Source organism: Lynx canadensis, chromosome X (assembly GCF_007474595.2).
Source record: "Lynx canadensis isolate LIC74 chromosome X, mLynCan4.pri.v2, whole genome shotgun sequence".
NCBI classification, from domain to species: domain Eukaryota; kingdom Metazoa; phylum Chordata; class Mammalia; order Carnivora; family Felidae; genus Lynx; species Lynx canadensis.
In genome coordinates, this window is record NC_044321.2 from 45,742,109 (window position 1) to 45,763,450 (window position 21,342).

The window sequence follows — 21,342 nt, forward strand, 5'->3', positions numbered from 1 at the left end:
AAAAAAAAAAAGACAATTTGGGGATAACCAAGGAAATGTAAATATGGACAGGATACTAGATAATATTAACAAAAAGAACGAATTTCCTAGGTGTGATAAATGGCATTGTAGGTCCTGATTAAGACATGCCTGCCAAAGGATTTAAGGATGAACTGTCACTCTAACTTCATATGCTTCAGAAAAATTAAATGCCCATGTGTACATATAAATCAAATATGGCAAATTTTAACAACTGTTGGTGATATAGATGCTCATTTTGCTAGTCTTTCAACATTTTTATGTTTGAAAATTTTCACAATAAAAAGTTGGAGGGAAGGTTATGAATTACATTTTTGCAAAGAGTAAATTTTTGAAAAAAAGTGTGCTTATGCTACTCAAACATAAAGAAAAGCATTGGAAGAATATATTACGTACCAACATACTAATAGTATTCATCTGAATGGCAAGAATTTTCTGTGCTTATCTGTATTATTTCAATAGTAAGCCATGTATACTTCTATAATCGTGGGGAACATTACTTAAAGTCAGGAAAGCATTTTCAAACAAGAATTACAATAAAATGAACAAATGACTAAATAACATCCCATTCCCAAAGTACTCTTATTAAATGGTTTTATAAACTTTTAACAAGTATGCAAACAATATTACATAAGTAATAGTGTGAACATCACATAGTTTTTAAATTTCTACTTACATAAGTAATTTATACCATTCTCACAATATAATAATTCAAGCAATTCGTGGTAAAGATAGCAGTAGGGAGGGGAATGCTGGGAGAAAGTTCTTAAATATTTCCCCTTTTATCAAACCTCCCCATTAAAAGATCTAAGGTAAAAATAAATGTTAAAGATGATCATCAGCTCAGGAGAGGTGGGTAAGGAAAGGGTTTTTGTTATATTATTCTCTGTATTCTTCAGTATATTTTGAATTTCTCAGAAAAAGAAATGCAATAATTACAGAATAATTACAGAAAAAGCTAAAGTTTGCCTTGGCTACTCCTTCCAAATAATCAGTTTACCCTAGTTTTTAAAAAATATATAAATAGCGCCATATAGTACATGCTATCTTGCAACTTGCCAAAATTATCTCCGTATAAATAGCTGTATTAATTTATACCACTTGTGGCAGTATTCTAAGACCATACTCTCACCTGTATTTTTGCCATGACCTGGTAGTATCTAACTATTTTTTGCCAATCTAATGGTTAAAAAGTATCTCATTTTAGTTTGCAATTCTGGTATTTGAGTATCTTTTCTTGTTACCAGACAGTTTTAGTTCCTATTCTGGGTAAAGTCTATCCCTAATTTTCTGCTCCTCTTACTTTTAAACCGTTACTCTTATTAAGATGGGAACACACCAAACAAAATATTAATGATGACTGAATATTTTTGTGGGAGTAGGAATCTTTTCCCAAAATAACACATTTCCTAGTTTTTCCTAAATTAATTCAGTAACAGAAAGTAGAAAATGATATAAGTGAATGAAAAAGATCCTTTTAGATGCAAGTACAGTAAAACCTTGGATTTCGAGTAACTTTTCCTGTGAGCGTTCCGCAAGACGAGCACACCTTTCCAATAAATTTTAACTTAATAACAAGCGATGTCTTGCAATGTAAGTGACACCAAATGTCACATGATCCCAACTTAGTCAATGGTTCTTGAAATTCACTTTGATATATGAGTGCTTTGGATTACAAGCATGTTTCCGGAACAAATTATGCTCGCAAACCAACGTTTTACTTAGTACTTTCAGGATACCTATTATAGGAGCACACAACACCACCCTAGAGGAGCTCATAAAATCTAGCTTAAGGAAATAAACACAACTAAAGCACAAGTCTTGTGAAGAAATCAAATAATGGTTGTGGCTACTGATTCATTTGGGATACATTTAACTAACTTCATTTTTGTACAGCATTTCTTTGAGTTCATGATGTACTTTTCACAAATCTTGTTTAACTCGAATAAATTTTTTTGTGACATTTTCTGATGCCCTCCCATAAACTGCTATAGCACATTTTGTTCACTCCTCCTCATTGTAATGATCATTTTGACTGTGATTTACAAGTCTCTCTCCCCTGGTACACCATGCTGCCCTCCCTCCTCCAGTTGCTTGCCTCTATATCCCCAGTATCTAGCATTATTGGGTATGTCCTCAAATATTTGTTGAGTGACTGATATCTCATCACCCTCATTTAAAGGATGATGAAACTGTTTCAGTGATGAAGTAATTTGCCCAAGTAACATAGCTATTAAGTATTTATTTTACATAAATTACTATGGCCTTACCTTTGTAGTATACTGTAAAATTTAAACATTTGAAATAATACATCATCTCACTTTAATGCTCATAGCAACTTATGAAGTAGGCTTTTTGATTACCATTTCATAATTGAGAATGAAACCTGAGGCACACTCCAATTCTAGTTTATATGAAGCACAGTGGTCTCTTTACATACTTTATAAATCACTAATTGGGTATAGGAGCCAATACCCAATACCTCTAAAAACAGATACCTTTATGCAGCAAACATCTTGCAGAATGATAGGGGAAGGGAGGGGAGAGGAGGGAGAGAGCAGAAGACAGTCAAAGCAATAGGATGGAGACTGGAAACCAGTTAAAGGTCCACCTGAAGACTATAAACTGGTATCACAGTGTTAATCACATGTGCCATTTTGAAACCCAAAGGTTTTTCTTGGTATTACCCAGTATTCATAGAAGACAACTGCAGGCTTTCTCACATATCAGCAGTCTCAAAGGCTGGGGATAAAGAGTTAGGGAGAGCTTTAAAAAATAATAGGTTATATCATGCATGGACAAAGCAGGGAAAAAATGTTAACATAAAGGAAAAGGCTAAGGACCTTTAAACATCATCCCAGTCCTTAAATGAACTGAGTTTCTTCAGTGAAGAGAACAACTACCATTCATTTTATGTCCCTAGATCCTTGTACTTAAAAACACTCAGTAAATGCTTACTGAACTAAAAAGAGGTTAAGACATGAAGAAAAAACATACATTAATTTAAAAAACAATGGCTTCCAATTTACTGAACACTTACTATATGCCATGTGCTGTACTTCAGAGAATATATAAAATGTTAAAAGGGATAATATTTACCTCTTTTCTAATCTGTGTATGGTGCTACTGAAGTATGTTAACAGTGGTGATACTGATGACCATTACGAAGACTCATTATGGGTTACTAAGGTTACAGCAGAATCATGAACAGAACAAAGTTGAGCCACAGGGGGCTGTGTAGATATAGGGAGATAAAGACAACCAATGTATTATTACACATCACCACAGAACTGGATAAGACCCTTCAGAGGATATGAATGTGATTCCTGATGCGTGGCAAAGTGAAAAAACTACTCTGGTTAACACCCAGTTATCACTGGCCAGAGTCAGCCCAAAAATGACCAAAGAACAACCCTTTCCTCCCCACCACTGATGATCCCAACACAGACCTGAAGGGTCCAGACAGGCTTTGCTAACTGGCCATCACTTCACCACCGTGACTGCCCATCTCTGAGCTGTTGGAGGGGTTAAGTGAAATAGTATGTTAAAGAAATAACCATCTACTGACCACATAGAGTGTACTAACAACTTACATTTTCCCATTTAAGCCCAATAACCCCACAAATAATGTATTTTCCCCAGATGAGGCAAAAGATACGTTAATGTGTCCAACATGACAAAACTAATACGTGGCCAGAAAAAAATTTTTTTTAATTCATCATTAATCCTATCCTTCTCCTACAAACTGTATCACTGAGTAACCTTATAATTATTCGACTTAATATATGAAAACAAAATGACAGAGTTAGAACATCAGCATTTTGACATTCCCAATGACTAATGTTCAGAAATCGCTGTTAATATAAAAAAAAAACACAAGACATCATTACAACTTAATGAATGCTGTGAACACACCACCAATATTCTTGCCAAAGGGAATGAACCTAAATTTATAAAATCCTCTGGATCCACTGTCAATTTGCATGAAATATAGAGGACAGAGGAATATGTAAGAACTGTACTGAGTAGGCAATAAGCAAAATCCAGTCTGTGGGAAACTCCACAGGTCAAATGGCCTGAGTTCTTCAACAGATATAGCATAAGGAAAAGAAAGAAAGGGAAGTTACAAGTATTTAAAATACATCAAGTTTTAAATAAATGGACAAAGCAAATTAACTGTCCAGGGATATACACTTGGATAATAAAGACAGAACAGAATGCAAGTGATTACTATAAACTCAGAACAGTAGATACTTTCCAGAGAGATACTTTCTGGATTCTGTGGTTGGGATGGGCAGGTGGATGGACTTAACAGGGTAACAGGCAAGGTTCTATTTCTTGAGTTATGGTTACAAAAGTGTTTGCCCTAAAATAATTTATTACACTATAAATTTGTTTTGGGGTGGTTTTTCCTATTTGTATATTATTAGTTACGATAAAAGAAAAACACTTTAATCACATTAATGCTGCTTACATATGATATGATTCTATTTCTATGATATGCCTAGACTAGGCAAATTATAGAAACATAAAATAATGAGTGGTGGTACTGGGTTTCCTCTAGGGATGAAAATGTTTTAAAATTGGTGTGTAGTGGCTCTACAACCATGAAAACACTGAAGACCACCGTACGCTTTAAATGGGCAAGTTCTATGGTATGGGAATTATGTCTCAACAAAACTGTTTTAAAAAAAAGTCTAAGACACCCCAGTTAAGCCAAGACACACTTTTAAAATAAAGACTGGGATACAGCCCAAAAATTTCCATTTCTGACAAGCTCCCAGATGCTGCTGCTGTTGCACACATTTTGAATGACCACATTTTGAGAACCACTGCAACAGAGGATTTTAAAAACACTTCCAGCTCAAAGCAGTACTAAACAGCACTGGAAAGTAAAGTGTTTTACTCAGGGACTGAGAAATCAGTCCAGAAAAAAGTTAACACTATGCCAAGCATTGTTCTATTCCCTTGATTCCATGACCATAAACATCAGCAACTCCTGGGAACCTGCTGGAAATGCAAAGTCTCAGGCCCCTCCCAGACCTACAGGATCAGAACCTCTGGAGTTGGAACCCAGCCATCTACTTCAGCAAGCCCTCTAGGTGAATCTGATGTTCCCTGAAGTTTCAAAACTACTATTCTAAGCATTTTAAATGCATTAACTCAGCTATACTTTTCCAAAACCTTATGAAATAGGTAACATTATCAGCATTTTACAGATTAAGAACTGTGGCACAGAGGTTAAATAATTTGCACAAGGGGTGCCTGGGTGGCTCAGTCGGTTGGGCGTCCGACTTTGGCTCAGGTCAGGATCTCGCGGTCCGTGAGTTCGAGCCCCACATCGGGCTCTGTGCTGACAGCTCAGAGCCTGGAGCCTGTTTCAGATTCTGTGTCTCCCTCTCTCTCTGACCTTCCCCCATTCATGCTCTGTCTCTCTCTCTGTCTCAAAAATGAATAAACCTTAAAAAAAATTAAAAAAAAAATAATTTGCACAAGATGACAACTAGTAAAAAATGGAGCCAGAACTTGAACCCAGGGAGTCTGGCTCCAAAGTCCATGTTTTTAATCACTATGCTGAAAGATCTTTCCACCTATAAGAACTCAATTGGCAGAATGCAATAATAAAGAATTAGCAGATAAAAAAAATGCAAAGACCAGGAGAAATACACTTCACTATAAAGACAGGTGAATAAGAAAATCATCAGGCAAATAATGTTATCATTAAAAAAGCAATCTTCCAAAAGCATTCCAGAACATAAGCAGCCCCCAAATGTTAATATATCCCAATATTTCCAAAGCAATTATCTCTGATATCTAATTATAAGGACTTAAAATCTGGGTTATGCTAAAGATGGTACATAAATTCATGGCAGTATGTTCACATTTACCAATCTTTAAAATCTAAATGATTATACTAAAAGATCATTCCAGAATAATTTGAACCTCCCTACTCCTTGTCCCTTTTAGTCACTATACAATCAGAATCTAGGGTTTGAAAAAGAACTTTCACACTTCTCAAGTACAATGCACAACCCAGACTGAATCCATGTATAATACCAATTTCCATTCAATATTCATAAGAAGCTAAAAGAAATTCCAACTTTTGTAAAATCACATTCTGGGATCAATCCATGTCACCACTGTAAGTTTTAAAGCCAAACAATTAAAAACTTTTTAAGGGCACTAAAATGTGAAAATGCTCAGTATTAACAGTCCAAATGAAACCCAGAGTTGTTCTACTCATAGAGAGCTACTCTTTCACTACTTGAAAACATTTCTATAACCAGAAGACTAAGCTGATCAACAAGTACATCAAGTTTTAGGAACTCAACCCCTATGACACATCAAATGAGAAGGCTTCCAAAGAATCTTCAGAGCTGAATTATCCCTGACATTAACATATAAACATCTGGTAACCAGTCATTGAGGAAACAAGTTGGAGAACAATACAGCAAACACCCAGAGCCCAAGTACTTTGACTATCAACCTTATAGATGGTGAGATCATTGTAAAGCAGCTTAATATGGTTACAGCTACACATGAGATTTTAACAATTTAATCTAACTGCAGGAAAGGTAACATGGAACATGAAGGGCAAATATTTTCAAAGCAACCAAGTTTGGCATTTCAATACTCTGAACCCATGGTTGAAAACACACAACAAGAGAAAAAACCAACAGCTCTTCCATTAAAGACTTGTAGCTGTTAAGAACTCTGGAAACAATTCAAACATTGCAATGCCTACTGTGTAAAGTTCTGTTCCAAAAATCTAGTTATCCCAGTTTCAAAACTCTGGATTAGAAGGTTTAAGTGACCTTGTTCAAACTTCCTAGTAACTACAGAAAACTCAAGACAGGAGTAAATACCTAACCACTACAACCAACATGCTCAAAATTTTTTTGCCGAATAAATGGACTTCGCTGTAATTCCCAAGAAATTACCTCTTTACGTGGTCACTTTTCAACTAGTGATCTGATTTCTCCATTAATGAACGAAGAACTGAAAAGCCTGAACTCCTGATCCGTAGCACTGGTGATTCAAAATCATATTTCATCTAAGTACCTCAAAAACTTTCATTCATGACCTCTATCCTCTCTGCCTCTACAACTTGGAATGACTCTCATTTCAAAAGTAGGCACAAGTGGCCTTGTTCTGCCCACATTTGTGCTTAAGTCAAAGGCTGGCTGGAGCCTTTATGTGCCAACTTCCATTCCCAGGTTTGACCATGGAAGGGACATACAGTAGATCCCAAGATAACCAATTCTGCACAAGGAAAGAAATGAACAGTTTAAACGACTTTATGCTGTAGAACATTATTTCCAAAAGAAATAAAATGAGAAATAACAACAGAAAAACCATGGTTGTATATTAATAGCTGAAAATCAAGAGGAAAGTGAAAGTTCTCAAAAATTGTTTAGTATTGCCATTTCAAAAACTTTATTCTAGCCAGAAGAACTCACCACTAAGTCTTAATAGCTTAGAAGTTATGAGTCAGAGCAGCTGAGATACCAACATCAAAAGAATAAAAAGCAACATTTTAAGATAGTATAAAAATAACTAAGCCACCTAGGAAATTGAAACCATGAAAAATCCCAAAGGCACAGTCAGGTCATTATCTAGAAAACATTAGCTTCTTCCATAAGGAGGCCTACTTTTCATGTGGAGCAGCAAGCAGGGCCAAGACATGGAACTGAGATCAGGTATCAATTAAATCAGACTCTACCACAGTAAGGGGAATCCATGACTAGTTATTTCAGGATAGTGCCTAGGCCAGCACTATCAACTCCAACTGGGATACAGGAGATTACTGCCATTGTCCCATTATAATGGGGGTCCTCCAAGGTCTTTAACTTAGTAAGAATGAGCTAGATACCACTGCTGGGATGTAATCACCAAATGTGAGGGAAACTGCAGAACAATTTCTTCAACACATAAATCAGAAAAAGAGAGAGGGAACCTGCAGATTAAAACAGATTTAAGAAATAAACATCAATCCACCTTTGTGACAAATGGACTTTCTTTGGACCCTAATACAAACTAAAATTTAAACATTAGTTTCATATTTGAGATCTTCAAAAATCATTGTTAATGTTTTGAGTTGTGATAATGGTTTTGAGATTATGTTTAAAGAGCCCTTTTCTTTTAGAGATACAAATATTTTACAAATAAAAATATGACAGCAGGGGTTTATTTCAAAATAATGGGTGGGGATAGTAGGTAGAAGTACAGATGAAGAAGAACCGCTACAAGTTGGCAACTGTTAAGCTGGTTATGGGTACACAGGGGGATTATTACACTATCCAGTTTCTGTATGTTTGATATTTTTCATAACTCTTTGAGAAATAACTAATTAGACATAGTATCTTGTAATTTTATTTTCTGAATGGTGCTTAGGGTGATTTAAAAATCATGTGCACACAGAATTCATTTAAACAATAACATGATATGCAACCAATGCCACATCAGATCCAAATAATGAAAAAAACCAAAGTAGCTCAATTACAGAATGGAAATACATATACTCCCACCACCACCTCCATTCCAGGAAGTAAAATACAAATACTACCCAAAGATCTACAAAAACTAACCTAAAATCACAGCCAATCATACTCATCCTGGTGGGAAATCCCAACACTTCTACAGCCTCCTGAACCTTCCTGACCAAGTTGGTCTTGGTCTGCTGGTTCCTCCGGAGTGCTAACCCACTCAGATCAGACTACTGGAGGACCTACAAAAAAAAAGGGTGGGGAGAGAGAGATACACATTTATTAGGGTGTGGGGGAGTTAACCATTATATAAATGTTCAAACATACTCAATTATTATTTAAGTAATAGCCCTCACGTATCAATTTGCATTTTTAAGGACCCGCTTTAGACAGTAATAAGAATTCAAAACCAAAAGCCAAGCCAATTCTTCCATTCTGACATTCAGACAACACCCCCTGAAAATTCAACTCAGTCCTCAACCCAAACGAAATTATAGGGGACAGTAATTACTTTATAGAAAAGTTTATATACTCACTGTAAACTGATACTAAGGCAATGTTAAATTTATTATTTTTTTGTGAAAAGAACCACACACTACTTTACAACTTCACACATCTTTTTGGGCATACTGGGAGACAACTGATAAACACCTGGGAAACTCAGGTTGAACTGTGCCACTGAACCTTACACAAAGCTTTTAACTGGTATTGCCACTCCTTCCTCACTTCTCTGAGATCTACCTAGAATAAATTAAACCTTTTAGGTCACACCTAGATTATCATTCCCAGATTTATTCTAGTTCTGAACAAGAATCAAATTGAGGTTTAGTTAATTTCTGATTCATTACTTGACCCACTGTAAAAAAACACCAAGGCAATATCACAAAACAGAAAGTGATCTCCTGTCCTCCAATGAATAGGGGGAAAACTCTATTACCTCCAAAGCACTTTAAACTGAACAAAGCAAACCTGAAAGCTCAAAACTAGTGCCCACGTAGTTAATTACCAGATGGTTACCTATGGTATCTTTACTCCTAGGTAAACTTTTCACCTCATCATATTCCTATTTCAAACCTCATCACCCGGCCAAGGTAATAGACAAAAGTGTTGAGTTTAATATTGGTCTAATCAAAATATTAACAGTAGGAAAAACTACCTTCAAATTGAATACATTCACTTCTATTTAATAAGAATGTTGGAAAATATAACATGGTAAAATACAACAAGGAGTAGTATATTAAAAAAACTAGCAGTAACTCACTATGGGAAAGTATCTTGGTATTCCAAACAACTTTCCTAAATTCTCTCAGATAGGAATTGCCTTGTGCAGGTAAAGCCAAATAGCAGATCCCCACACTAATCTGAGGAACCAAACAAAGAAAGGAGGTGGGAGAAAAGCAGTATGAACCCTTGAAAACTAACTGGCAGAAGTTCCCTTGCTTACTGTGTAAAGCATGGTAACAAATTTCATCTTTGGGTGAACAACAGGACTCTCTTTGAAGCAGTGGAAGGGAGTAGGCAAGGGATGAGGCATCCCTTCTAAAAGGCAAACACCTTTTGGTTTGGATGTGGCTCTTGACAGGAATCTCATGGCCAGTGGTCATTTCAAGATAGTGATTTTGCACTAAAATTCCTAGACTAGTAGGTTAACACAGGTGGGAATTCCAATCAAACATCATGAACCAAAGGAGATAAAATAGTGTGATCCAAAAGGAGGAAAAAACTACAAAAACGATAGGACAAGCCTAGAAATATACTAAAAACTTAGAGGAATAAAAATCTCTTCTTTCTCAGGTCATAAAACTACCCTATGACACAGATACATCTTCCAATCTATTCTTACACCAATAAAAACTAACTACAATTTATTGTGTGTCTACCATAAGCCAGACACTTTACAAACTAATTCTAGCACCTATAAAGCGCTACTATTCCTATTACACAGATGAAAAAACTGAGAATCTGAAGTCATATACCCAAGGTCACAAACTCCCATGTGAATCCAAAGCATACAGTTATTTCCACCATACCAGTGCCTCCCTTGACTGGAGAATGTTGGTGTCTCCTCAATGTATGCAAGGCTAAGGGAGCCTAAGAGAAAACAATGGTGAATATGTAATCTATAAAGAAAACAAATGATAGGGAATTGTCTACAGTAATGGTGGAATGGGGGAAAGGCAGAGAAAAAAGTAGAACAGGGCAATGATTGAGGGTCAGAGGATAATCAAAGCTATTTTATTTTCTACCACATGGAGGAGGGGAAAATGTAGTGGAGCCTGACAGGAGGGTATCTTCTCTCTAAGGGATGGAAGTCCTGAAAAAAGAACACGGGGAGGGGTATAAAAGAACTGAGAAGCATGTTAGGAGGTGATCAGAAGCAAAGATAGAGGTCCACAAACCAAGAGGACTCAGGAACTCAGAGGAAGGCAGGGAAAAGGGGCAGTTTCCAAGCTTGCAAAGAAAGACTGCAGGGTATAGAGAAGGACAAAAAGTTGGTTTATTGGAAGATTATCCTCCACAGCTTTTCCTCTAGGGTTCTGGCGGGGGGCCGGGGGTGTCGGGGAGCGTAAGGAGGAAGGAAAGGCTAACAGCCCCAAGAACAGATGATTTGCAATCATCCAACCACCAATCCATTCATTGTTCCATCTAAGAGTTAAAAGTGGTCGAGCAGCCTGCAAAGTTGCAGAAATCAGTGTCGTGTACTCGAATCAGGGTCATACAAATCTGAAGACCTGAGGAAACGGAAGGCTACTGTACAGTTCCATCCACAAAGATGGAATAAATGCAAGAAAGGGGAAAGGCTCTACTCAACACTTGCGTCAAGAGGACCAATGGAAGAGGGAGACAGGACAGGTTAGAGAACTTGGCTAAGCTTTTCCTTAATAGGGCTGGGGTGGGGGTGACAGGGAAAAGCTCCTCTTAAATACAATCCTCAAATATCCATGTGGATGAGGACAGAATTAGGGGAAAAGGAGGAGGAGTACGTCAGAGACACCAAAACTAGACCCCTAAATCTTAGTTCAAACACCAAGGCAGTTGGGGAAGTAGAACCCACCTCAACTCAAGAAAAACCAGGGGATTCATCTGGGCCGCTGAAGGGGCGGAGAACAGAGGCAGGCCCGATAAAAGGTAGTGGAAAGGGAACCAGCCGTCGTAGGTTGGTCCCCTTCCCCCCACCGCCCAATCTAACCCCAACCCCAGTCCCTAACTAACTCCAGGTCTCCCGCCCCCCACCCTTCCCAACCCGCCCACTGCAGTGGCGACAACCGATTGGTGGGGCAAAGGCGGGCCCACACGCGACTGAGGCCCGGGAAATGGTGTCGCCTCAACCGAACAGAGACGGCGTGGTTTTCGCCTCAGGTTTGGCTTACCGGCACCTCACTGTTTCCCCAACCTTCACCTTCTTAACGTCGGGTGCCTGAGAAGCGTCATAAACGCGGACAGCCAACACTTCAGTCTCGGGTCCTGGCCGGACAGACATCATCTCCCGCCGCCATCTTAACAGCAAGCGGACCGACCCTAGTCACTGCCCCCCTCCCCCAAGCTACCTCCGCCACCGCCAACGGATCCCACGAGGACGTAACCCCGCTCGCGCGAGAACTCACCGGATAAGAACAGCACGAGCCGAAGACGCTACCGCCGCCTCCGCGGCTGCTGCAGTCCGTACACTAACCGCGGCCGCCTCCGCGCGATCCCGCGAGAACCTCCTACCGGACGGGAAAAGCCTGAGCCCAGCCCTTCCCAGACCCCTCCTCCCACCAAAGCCGAAGTCTTTACGGTTCCGCTCTCACCCTACGCGAAGCGAAGAGCAAATGACGCACAACCTCACTAAGCACCGAGGGGCGGAGCCAATCTGCCGCTGCCGCCGGCTCCCGCATGCGCCAAGAGAACTATCGCGATATTACGTTTTAGTTTCTGCGAGACCTTCGAATTCACTGCAGGATGCCGCCCGCGCCTCGCCTTTAGGAAACACGAGATCTCGCGAGACCTAATGCACGCTCCTAAAAAGGAGAAAGGCGGAGCTTCATGAAAATGACTGGGAGTTTTTCGGGGGGAAGGGAGGAACCTCCCGTCCTGCAGGGATCTCGCCTACCACGAGGTTTCCGACCCACTGCGGAGCTGGCTGCCAAACCTCGCGATGACACAGCTCAGCGCCAAATCTCGGCCATGTCCTGAAAACTGCCTCCGCCCCCGATCTAAGGTGTCTAGAGCCTAGTGCTTGAGGAAAATTTAAAAAGTCAACCTGTTTATTCTCACGCTCCCGTACAGAGCTGTACCAATTAACCAAACTGCGTTCTGGAAGAGGAGCAATGGGTCCCCCATTGTTACCTGCCTCCAGTAGTCACATATTATCCTGGACTAACACATGAAAGACGTTCAGTCTCACAATAAGCTCACAAATGCAAATGAAAACAATGACATAACATTTTTTGCCCATTAGATCGGGGAAAAAATTTTAAGACCTAATAACCACACTCCTTCCATCGCCGCACTGCAGGCTAACCTGAATCCATCTTAATGTAACGAAAGGCTCATATCGTTAGTTCTAGCTCTAAAGCCACTAATTTTTAACTCCTGACGCTTTACCTTGGCATAACCAAAAGATCCAATAAAGTGGTTTTCTCCAAACAAAGGAGTCTGCCCTCAAAGGAAAATTCAAGCGGGGGATGGGGGGTGCGTGCTTGCAGTTTTTAATATGGCAGTTTTTCCACGTCTAGCCAACAATGTTTCTCCAATAAATCTTGGATCCAATCTGGCTCGATTTGTGGGCTTTTCTATTCTAATGCATTGTTCTGTCCATTCTAATTTAAATACTGTTCCTTTAGAGTACATTTTAATAGCTGGTAATACAAATACCCCCATCTTTACTTATCTTTTAAAATATTTTCTCGGTTTTTCTTAGCCATCTTTTTTTCTGGATGAACTTTAGAATAATATTAAGTTCCAAAAACTTAGCATATTTATTGAAATTCCATCAATTGTATAACTCAACATAGGAAAAATTACCATCACTACAAAATTGAGCCTTCCTACCGAGAAGCATGGTATCCCTTCTCCATGTATGCAAACGTTCTTTTATTATATACCTCAATAAAGTTTTGTAGTTTACTTCTAGGTATTTTTTTCGTTTTTCTTGCTACTGCGAATGGGGTTTTTAATATTAAATTTTCGAAATGCTTATTGCTTATAGATATTTTATATTTGCCTACTTACTTTTATAATCGGCCAAATAAAAAATATGTTCAATTTCACTGGTAATCAGAGAAATGCAAATGAAAACAATGACATACCATTTTTTGCGCTTCAAATTGGCCCAAATAACAAAGATTGATAATAATTCATGTTGGCACAACTGTGGAAAAATGGGCAATATTGCACAACATTGGAAGAGTGTAAATCAGTATAGCCTTTTGGTAAGGCAATTTGGACAAATCTATCAAAATTCAAAATGCATATACACTGAGTAGCGATTACTCTTCTAAGAATTTGTCCTACGGAAATACTCATACATGTGCATGAAACGTATATATACAAACCCATTCATTATAGCATTGCTTGTAATAGCCCCCTTCCCCCCGCCAAAGGGAAACCAGCTAATGTACACCAATCGGGAAATGGTTAAATAAACTGTAGTACAATCATACAATGCAGCTGTTTATAAATGAGATAAATTTAGAGTCCCTGATATATGAAGATCTACAAGATATATTAAGTTTTTAAAAAGCAATTAGCCGAAACGAATGTTTTTGCGTGTGTGTGTGTAGTACCATTTAGATACCAAAACATACATATACAACGCCTAGTAGTTACCCGCGAAGCCTGCCTATCGGCCCCTCACCTTCCCCCTCCTCTGAGGCCGCCTTCCGAGAACCCGTGAGATAAACGCTGAAGGCCTGGCCTCTACTCCCTCTCTAGGGCCACTTGGCCACAGCTAATGCCGGTACCTCGCATCCCCACTGTCAGCCGCTCTCCCGCCGCGCTGCCTGCCGCTGCCCTGCTGCCCCAGAAGATGCGGCTAGCTTTGGGCTGGCGCTTGCCAAGGCCTGGGGGAGGGGAGAGAAGGCGGGGTTGAGGGAGGGCTGGGGCAGGCCGCCGGGCCCCTTCACCAGCCTCCCCTGCTGGCTCCCCAAGGCCGCCACCTCCGCGACTCTGCGCAGGGTCCCGTGGGAACAACCCTCCGCGAGGAGCCGAGGACGGCCTCGCGAGCAAAGGCCGCCCCCCGACCCGGGGAAAAGACGCTTACCTCGGTGGCAGTAGCTCCGCGGGGCCCGCGAGAGCGTGCCCGGTCCGCGGCCCTGCTTCGGCCCTGCTCCCTTCGCTCGCCCTCCGCGGAAAACCTACCCCTCTGGCTCTCCTCACACCCGATCTGAGGCTCCACCCCCCCGCTTGAGAAGCCCCGCCCCTGCCCCTCTAGAGAGCACTCCCTCCGCGGTGGAGTAGAGTCCCCTATAGCGGACTGCGCCTGAGCTATTTATTCCCTGTCCAGCATATCCAACAGTAGAGGATAGTAGGGTCGCTAAGGAATTGGGATCTGATTCGAGGCACGATGTGAGCCGCTGAAGGGTGACGTGATTTGATTTGATTTGATTTACGTTTAAAAATTAACAATCTCTCCGGCCGCCTTGTGAAGAATGGGGGGCAAGAGGGCAAGCGGGGACACGGTGTGGAGGGCTGGAGACGACGGGGACGCTGACCACAGTGAATCCCCCCCCCCCCCCGCGGCAAACCCTTAGAACACGTACTTCAGGCACGTAGTAAGCTCTCAATAAACATCCTCTTTATTGTTCTCCTTGGTATTATTTGGGGTGGTAGTGCGATTGGCAGAATTTATAGAGGATCTGCACCTGTGAATGCATAGGAATAAAAAGGATCTGGTAGGAGATACCCCTATTAATCGCGCTTCATCTGGGTTGCAGAATGAGATTAGAAAGTGAAAAGAGAGGGGAATTTTGAATCGCAACTTTAGATACTTCGATAAGGTTTGAGGTTTTTTTTTTTTTTTTTTTTTTTTTTTTTTTTTTTTTAGGACAGAGAGAGACAGAGCATGAACGGGGGAGGGGCAGAGAGAGAGGGAGACACAGAATCGGAAACAGGCTCCAGGCTCTGAGCCGTCAGCCCAGAGCCCGACGCGGGGCTCGAACTCACGGACCGCGAGATCGTGACCTGGCTGAAGTCGGACGCTTAACCGACTGCGCCACCCAGGCGCCCCGGTTTGAGTTTTTTTAAAGCATGTATTAACTTAGTATTTTAAAGCATAAAGACAAAAGGCAATATCCAAAGTACTCGAGACATAGAGGAAATAAAAACTATAATTATACCTTCCAGTTCTAATTCTAGCCCTCCAGAACAGTGGTTCATGCCTCGAATTGAGAATCTGATGAATGGATCCACTGCCTGCCAAATAAATATTTATACATAAAATTTTGTGTATGATCTCTGCTTTATGGAGGCCCCTTTTCAGAGAGATTGATCCATTAAATATTTAATGGGTGAATGTTATTCCATTGTAATGTTAATTATTTAACCAGGATTCTATTTTTAGGTTTTTTTTAATTAAAAGAAATACAGACATGAACTTTGATATAACTAAATATGTGCATATTTCTAAGATTTTTCTCGAGGAGAAATTTGTAGAAGTGGAATAGATAGGGTCAAAAGGTCACTCCTCCCAAAAGCACATGACAGGCTTTTCCGAACAATTTTAACAATATACGGTCCCACCAGAAATATGTGAGAATTCCAATTTATTTGGATATTCCAATATCCTCATCAATAGTGCTTATAGTCTTCAAAAAATCTTTTAATTTAGTAAGGCTTTTGACTCTAATTCCAATCTCTCACAGCAACTGCATTAATTCTAATAATCCATGGGCTCTATGCCTAATTCTAACCCCTACATTTCTACTGTTAATTCCTAGGCCCCATAAAGTCTAGTTTTCCAACTCCTAATTCTAAAATCCCACTTACCTCCACAATCCTCGTTATCATTTCAATCTGTAGCATCCTTTAGTTCTCTTGGCAATTGCACTCCTTTTATAGTCTTAATTCCAACCAGCATCCCCTTACACACACACACACACACACACACACACACACACACACTTCTATTTTTCTTATTGTAGAATATTCAGAAAATATATGAAGCATAAAGAAAATACCAAAAGATAAAAAACTTGTAATCTCACCACCTAGAGAAGACCACTATTAATGCTTTAGTTTTGTCCTCCTTGCCTTTTACTATGCATTATATATGTATTTATAGTTTTTTTTAATGTTTGTTTACTTCTGAGACAGAGAGAGACAGAGCATGAGTAGGGGAGGGGCAGAAAGAGAGGGAGACACAGAATCAGAAGCAGGCTCCAGGCTCTGAGCTGTCAGCACAGAGCCCGACGCGGGGCTCGAACTCACAGACTGCGAGATCATGACCTGGGCTGAAGTTGGATGCTTAACCAACTGAGCCACCCAGGCGCCCCTATAGTTTTAAACAAAAGTATGGCATGCTGTTATTTAATAACCTAGTAAATATTTTCCATACAATTAAATATTTGTCTATAACATTTTATTTTATTTTATTTTATTTTATTTTATTTTATTTTATTTTATAACATCATTTTAATGACATGAAACATTCTTTAGCTTTTTGTCCTTTTTTCATTTTACAAAGGTTTTCCTAATTACACATGAATGAATACATTATTGCAAAACACTTAACACAGATAAATTTAAAGTTCCTCTTAGATTCATATACACATATAGAAATACATAGCTTTGTTTTGTGTTTTTTCCTTTTTGAAGATATAAATGACATCCTATTTTATGTATTGTTCTGTTCATTGCTGTATTCACTTTCTGTGGCTTGAAGATCTTTCCATGTCAGTGTATATAAATCTACCTCAATTATTTTATGTACTGCATAGTATTCCATTGAGTGAGTGTACTATAGTTAACTATTGATATAGTCACCCATTGATAAATATATATTGTTTTCAATTTTTTACTATTAGAGTGTTATTTTTTCTTACTATTGACAGTGCTGCAGTGAAAATCCTTGTACATTTTTTGTGCATATGCTAAAATATTTCTGTAAGACAAATATGGAAAAGTGAAATAGATAGCTCAAAGACAGCACATTTTGAAATTTTAATATTTAATGACAAATTGCCATGCAGAATGACTCAGTTTATACCTCCACCAGCAGTGAATAAGAATAACCATTCCCCTAAATTTTTATCCACACTCAATATTAACCAATTGTTTGAATATTTTGCCAATGTGATGGGTGAAAAATGTCTTATTATTTGCATTTTGCTGACTGTTAGTGAGGTTAAGGGATAGTTTCATATGTTGGTGGGCTACTTGCTTGTGTTGGTTTGTGACTTGCCTGTTCATATCTTTTATCTGTTTTCCAGTTGCATTATTTGGCTTCTTGTTATTGAATTATGTAGTCTGGATATAAATCTTTGTTACATGTGTGGGAAATGTTTCGCAGACCTCTGCTTATTTTTAAATTTTGCTCGTGGGGTCTTTTTGGGCATAGATGTTTTTAAAGTTGGTGTATTCAGATTTATCAGTCATTTCTTTTATGGCTTTTGCATTTTGAATCTTGCGTAAGAAGGCCTTTCTACTCCAAGATTAGAAACATTGTTCTGTATTTCCTTGTAATATTTTAGATTTTTTTATGTTTAGCTCTTTAATTATCTGGAATTTTTCTGGTAAACATTTTTCTAAGTCATTAAACATTCTAACAATATTATGCTTAATACGTGACTATTATTCCTTTGTAATACTAATTACTTATTAGTATTTTTCATTAGACCCTAAACATTTATTGAACAGATCATTCTTTTCCCCTTATCAAAAACCAAATTCCTAAGTATAGACATAGGTTTTAATGTAAATCATCAGTTCAATAGTCCTAAAATCCATACGAGCATCAATACCACACATTTTTTAAGCACTTGAGCTTTAAATTATGATTTCATATCTGCTAGGGCAAGCCCCTCTCTTTTTTTCCCACGAATTTCTTGACTTTTCTTGTGCATTTTCTTTCCCAGATGAATTCTAAAATTAGCTTGTAGAGTTCTACAAGAATTCCTATCAGCCTTCTATTTGCATAAGTTTACTTCATCAAATGGTTGTAGGATATTACATTTGACAAACCAGTCTTCTATTGCTGTATAATCATATTTTCTTTTTTTTTTTTTTAAATTTTTTTTTCAAGGTTTTTTATTTATTTTTGGGACAGAGAGAGACAGAGCATGAACGGGGGAGGGGCAGAGAGAGAGGGAGACACAGAATCGGAAACAGTCTCCAGGCTCTGAGCCACCAGCCCAGAGCCCGACGCGGGGCTCGAACTCACGGACCGCGAGATCGTGACCTGGCTGAAGTCGGACGCTTAACCGACTGCGCCACCCAGGCGCCCCTATTTTCTTTTTTTTAATGTTTATTTATTTTTGAGAAAGAGAGAGATAGCGTGTGAGTGGGGGAGGAGCAGAGAGAGAGGGAGACACAGAATCTGAGGCAGGCTCCAGGCTCAGAGCTGTCAACACAGAGCCCAATGCTGGGCTAGAATCCACAACCTTTGAGATCATGACCTGAGCTGAAGTCGAACACTTAACCAACTGAGCCACCCACGCAGGTGCCCGTTTCTTTTCTTTTTTTTTAACGTTTATTCATTTATTTTGAGAGAGAGAGAGAGAGCGAGAGCGAGCAGGGGAGGGGCAGAGAGAGAGGGAGAACAGGGAATCCCAAGCAGGCTCCGAATGACCAGCACAGAGCCTGACATGGGGCTCGAACCCACGAACCGTGAAATTATAACCTGAGCCAAAACCAAGAGTCAGACGCTCAACCGAGTGAGCCACCCAGGTGTCCCACTCATGTTGTTTGTAATTGTCCACTGTTATAAGTAGTTCTGTAAAGGATATTCAGAAAAATCTTTGCTCACCACTATGTTTATTCAACTACAATAAATTTCAACAAAGCAAAACATATCCACATTTTAGGGGCCCAGTGTACTTTGGGAAAGATTTTACCAATTTACATTCCCTTGGGGCATGTAGGTGAGTCATTTCCCTATCCTGCTTGCATGACTGGGTCATTAAAGGGTTTTAAACCTTTGAAAATTTGATAGGCTACATATTTCATTGTTTTGCACATGGAAAGTATTTTGTATTTGTTTTCTATTTTTGCATAACAAATCACTACGTATTTAGCAGTTTAAAATAATACCTTATTGTCTCACAGTTCTGTATGTGAGAAGTCTTGGTGAGCTTGTCTGAGTTCTTTGTTTTGGATCAAACAATTGCCAAAATCAAGGTGTCTCCAGACTTGGCTTTTATCTGGAGGCTCTGGGGAAGAATCCATTTCCAACTTCATTCAAGCTGTTGTCAATATTTAGTTCCTTGCCATTGTAGGACTGAGATCCCCATGCTCCCACCTTCTAGAGGTCACCCACACTTTCTTTTCCTTACTTACCTCTTTCCATCTTCAAGCCAGCAGTGGCATGCTGAATCCTTCTTTTGCTTAGGATCTCTCTGCCTTTCTCCTCTGCCACTAACCTGAGAAAGCTTTCTGCTTTTAAAAGGCTTATGCAATTAGATTAAGGCCATTGGGATAATCCAGAATAATTTCCCCATTTTAAGGGGAACTTTAATTACATCTGCAAAATCCCTTTTGGCAGGTAATATAACATAATCACAGGTATTATCATATTCACAGTCTGAAAATCTGAGGAAGGGAGCATTTTAGGATTCTGCCTACCATAGATTTATTTTCCCTTTTTCAAACAACTACGTGAATCATTCTGGTTATAAAAGATTCAAATATCACAGAAGTACTGAACATGGAGCAAAACATGAAAGACACCTTTCACACATCTCTTCGCGCTACAACCTCTATTTGGAAGTAGCCTTTATATTTTTTGTGCATAATGGGACATCTTTTTGTAACTGGTCACCCTACCTACCTTCTTTATCAGTTCTAATGGTTTTTATATTCACTCTCTTTAGTTTAAGAGGTAGATCATGATATCATCTGCAAATAATGATTTCCCCTCCGTTTCATGGTTATAATTCCTATGTGCAATGACTTGACATATTACATTTTATTGAATTTCTAGAAAAATGTTAAATATAGAGGTAACAGTGGGCATCTTTGTCTCTTCCCTGGTTTTAATGAAACTTCTAATGCAATGTTCCCAAAACTTATGTTCTGGATGATAATAGATTTTCATATATTTTATTATGAACGTTTTCAAACATATAGAAAAGTTGAAAGAATCTTATGGTAAATACCTGCATACCCACAAACATACATTTTACCATTAATGTTTTAATACACTTGCTTTATCACATAGCTATCATCTATCCATGAATTAAACAGTCTTATTTTTTGATGCATTTCTTTCTTTCTCTTTTAACTAGACCGTAGAGGTTTTTCTGCTTTGTTGATATTTACAAAGGACCATTTCTTGGATTTATTTTCCTATTGTACCATTTTCCCCACTCTCTACTCGAGAAATAATTATTTTCAGCTTTTATACTTATTAATATATTCCTCTAGTTCTCTCAAGTGTATTTTGCTGCTTTCTTTGTAATGGCTTACATGAAACATGTGGTTTATTCATTTTCAGTCATTTATTTCTAAAAGCATCTAAAGTTATAACCTTTTTCTGTGTTTGACCTTAATATGTAGTGCTTTCATTCTTATTAATTTCTAGTCTATAATTTTGGTTTTGATTTATTCTTTGACCATGAGTTATTTAGAAGTGTTATTTGATATTTGAAGTGACTCAACTTTTTTTTTCTGTTTTTGTGGTTATAAGTTAGTTGTATTGCAC

General features: G+C 38.9%; 1 protein-coding gene across 10 annotated transcripts in view; it reads right to left on the reverse strand.

The window, feature by feature from the left end:
- Positions 1-14,841, reverse strand: part of HUWE1 (HECT, UBA and WWE domain containing E3 ubiquitin protein ligase 1) — a 172,458-nt gene extending 157,617 nt beyond the window's left edge. For 7 of the 10 annotated variants that reach the window (XM_030306196.2, XM_030306197.1, XM_030306200.1 and 4 more), the window contains exons 1-2: positions 12,110-12,290; positions 8,607-8,746 (exon numbers count right to left, since the gene is read on the reverse strand). The gene's annotated coding sequence lies outside the window, so the exon portion shown is untranslated. Of the gene's footprint in view, positions 1-3,467; positions 3,534-8,606; positions 8,747-12,109; positions 12,291-14,449; positions 14,549-14,748 lie in introns of those variants that run through there. The other 3 variants (XM_030306191.1, XM_030306193.1, XM_030306192.1) reach the window with 3 other exon arrangements.
- Positions 14,842-21,342: the final 6,501 nt, after the last annotated feature.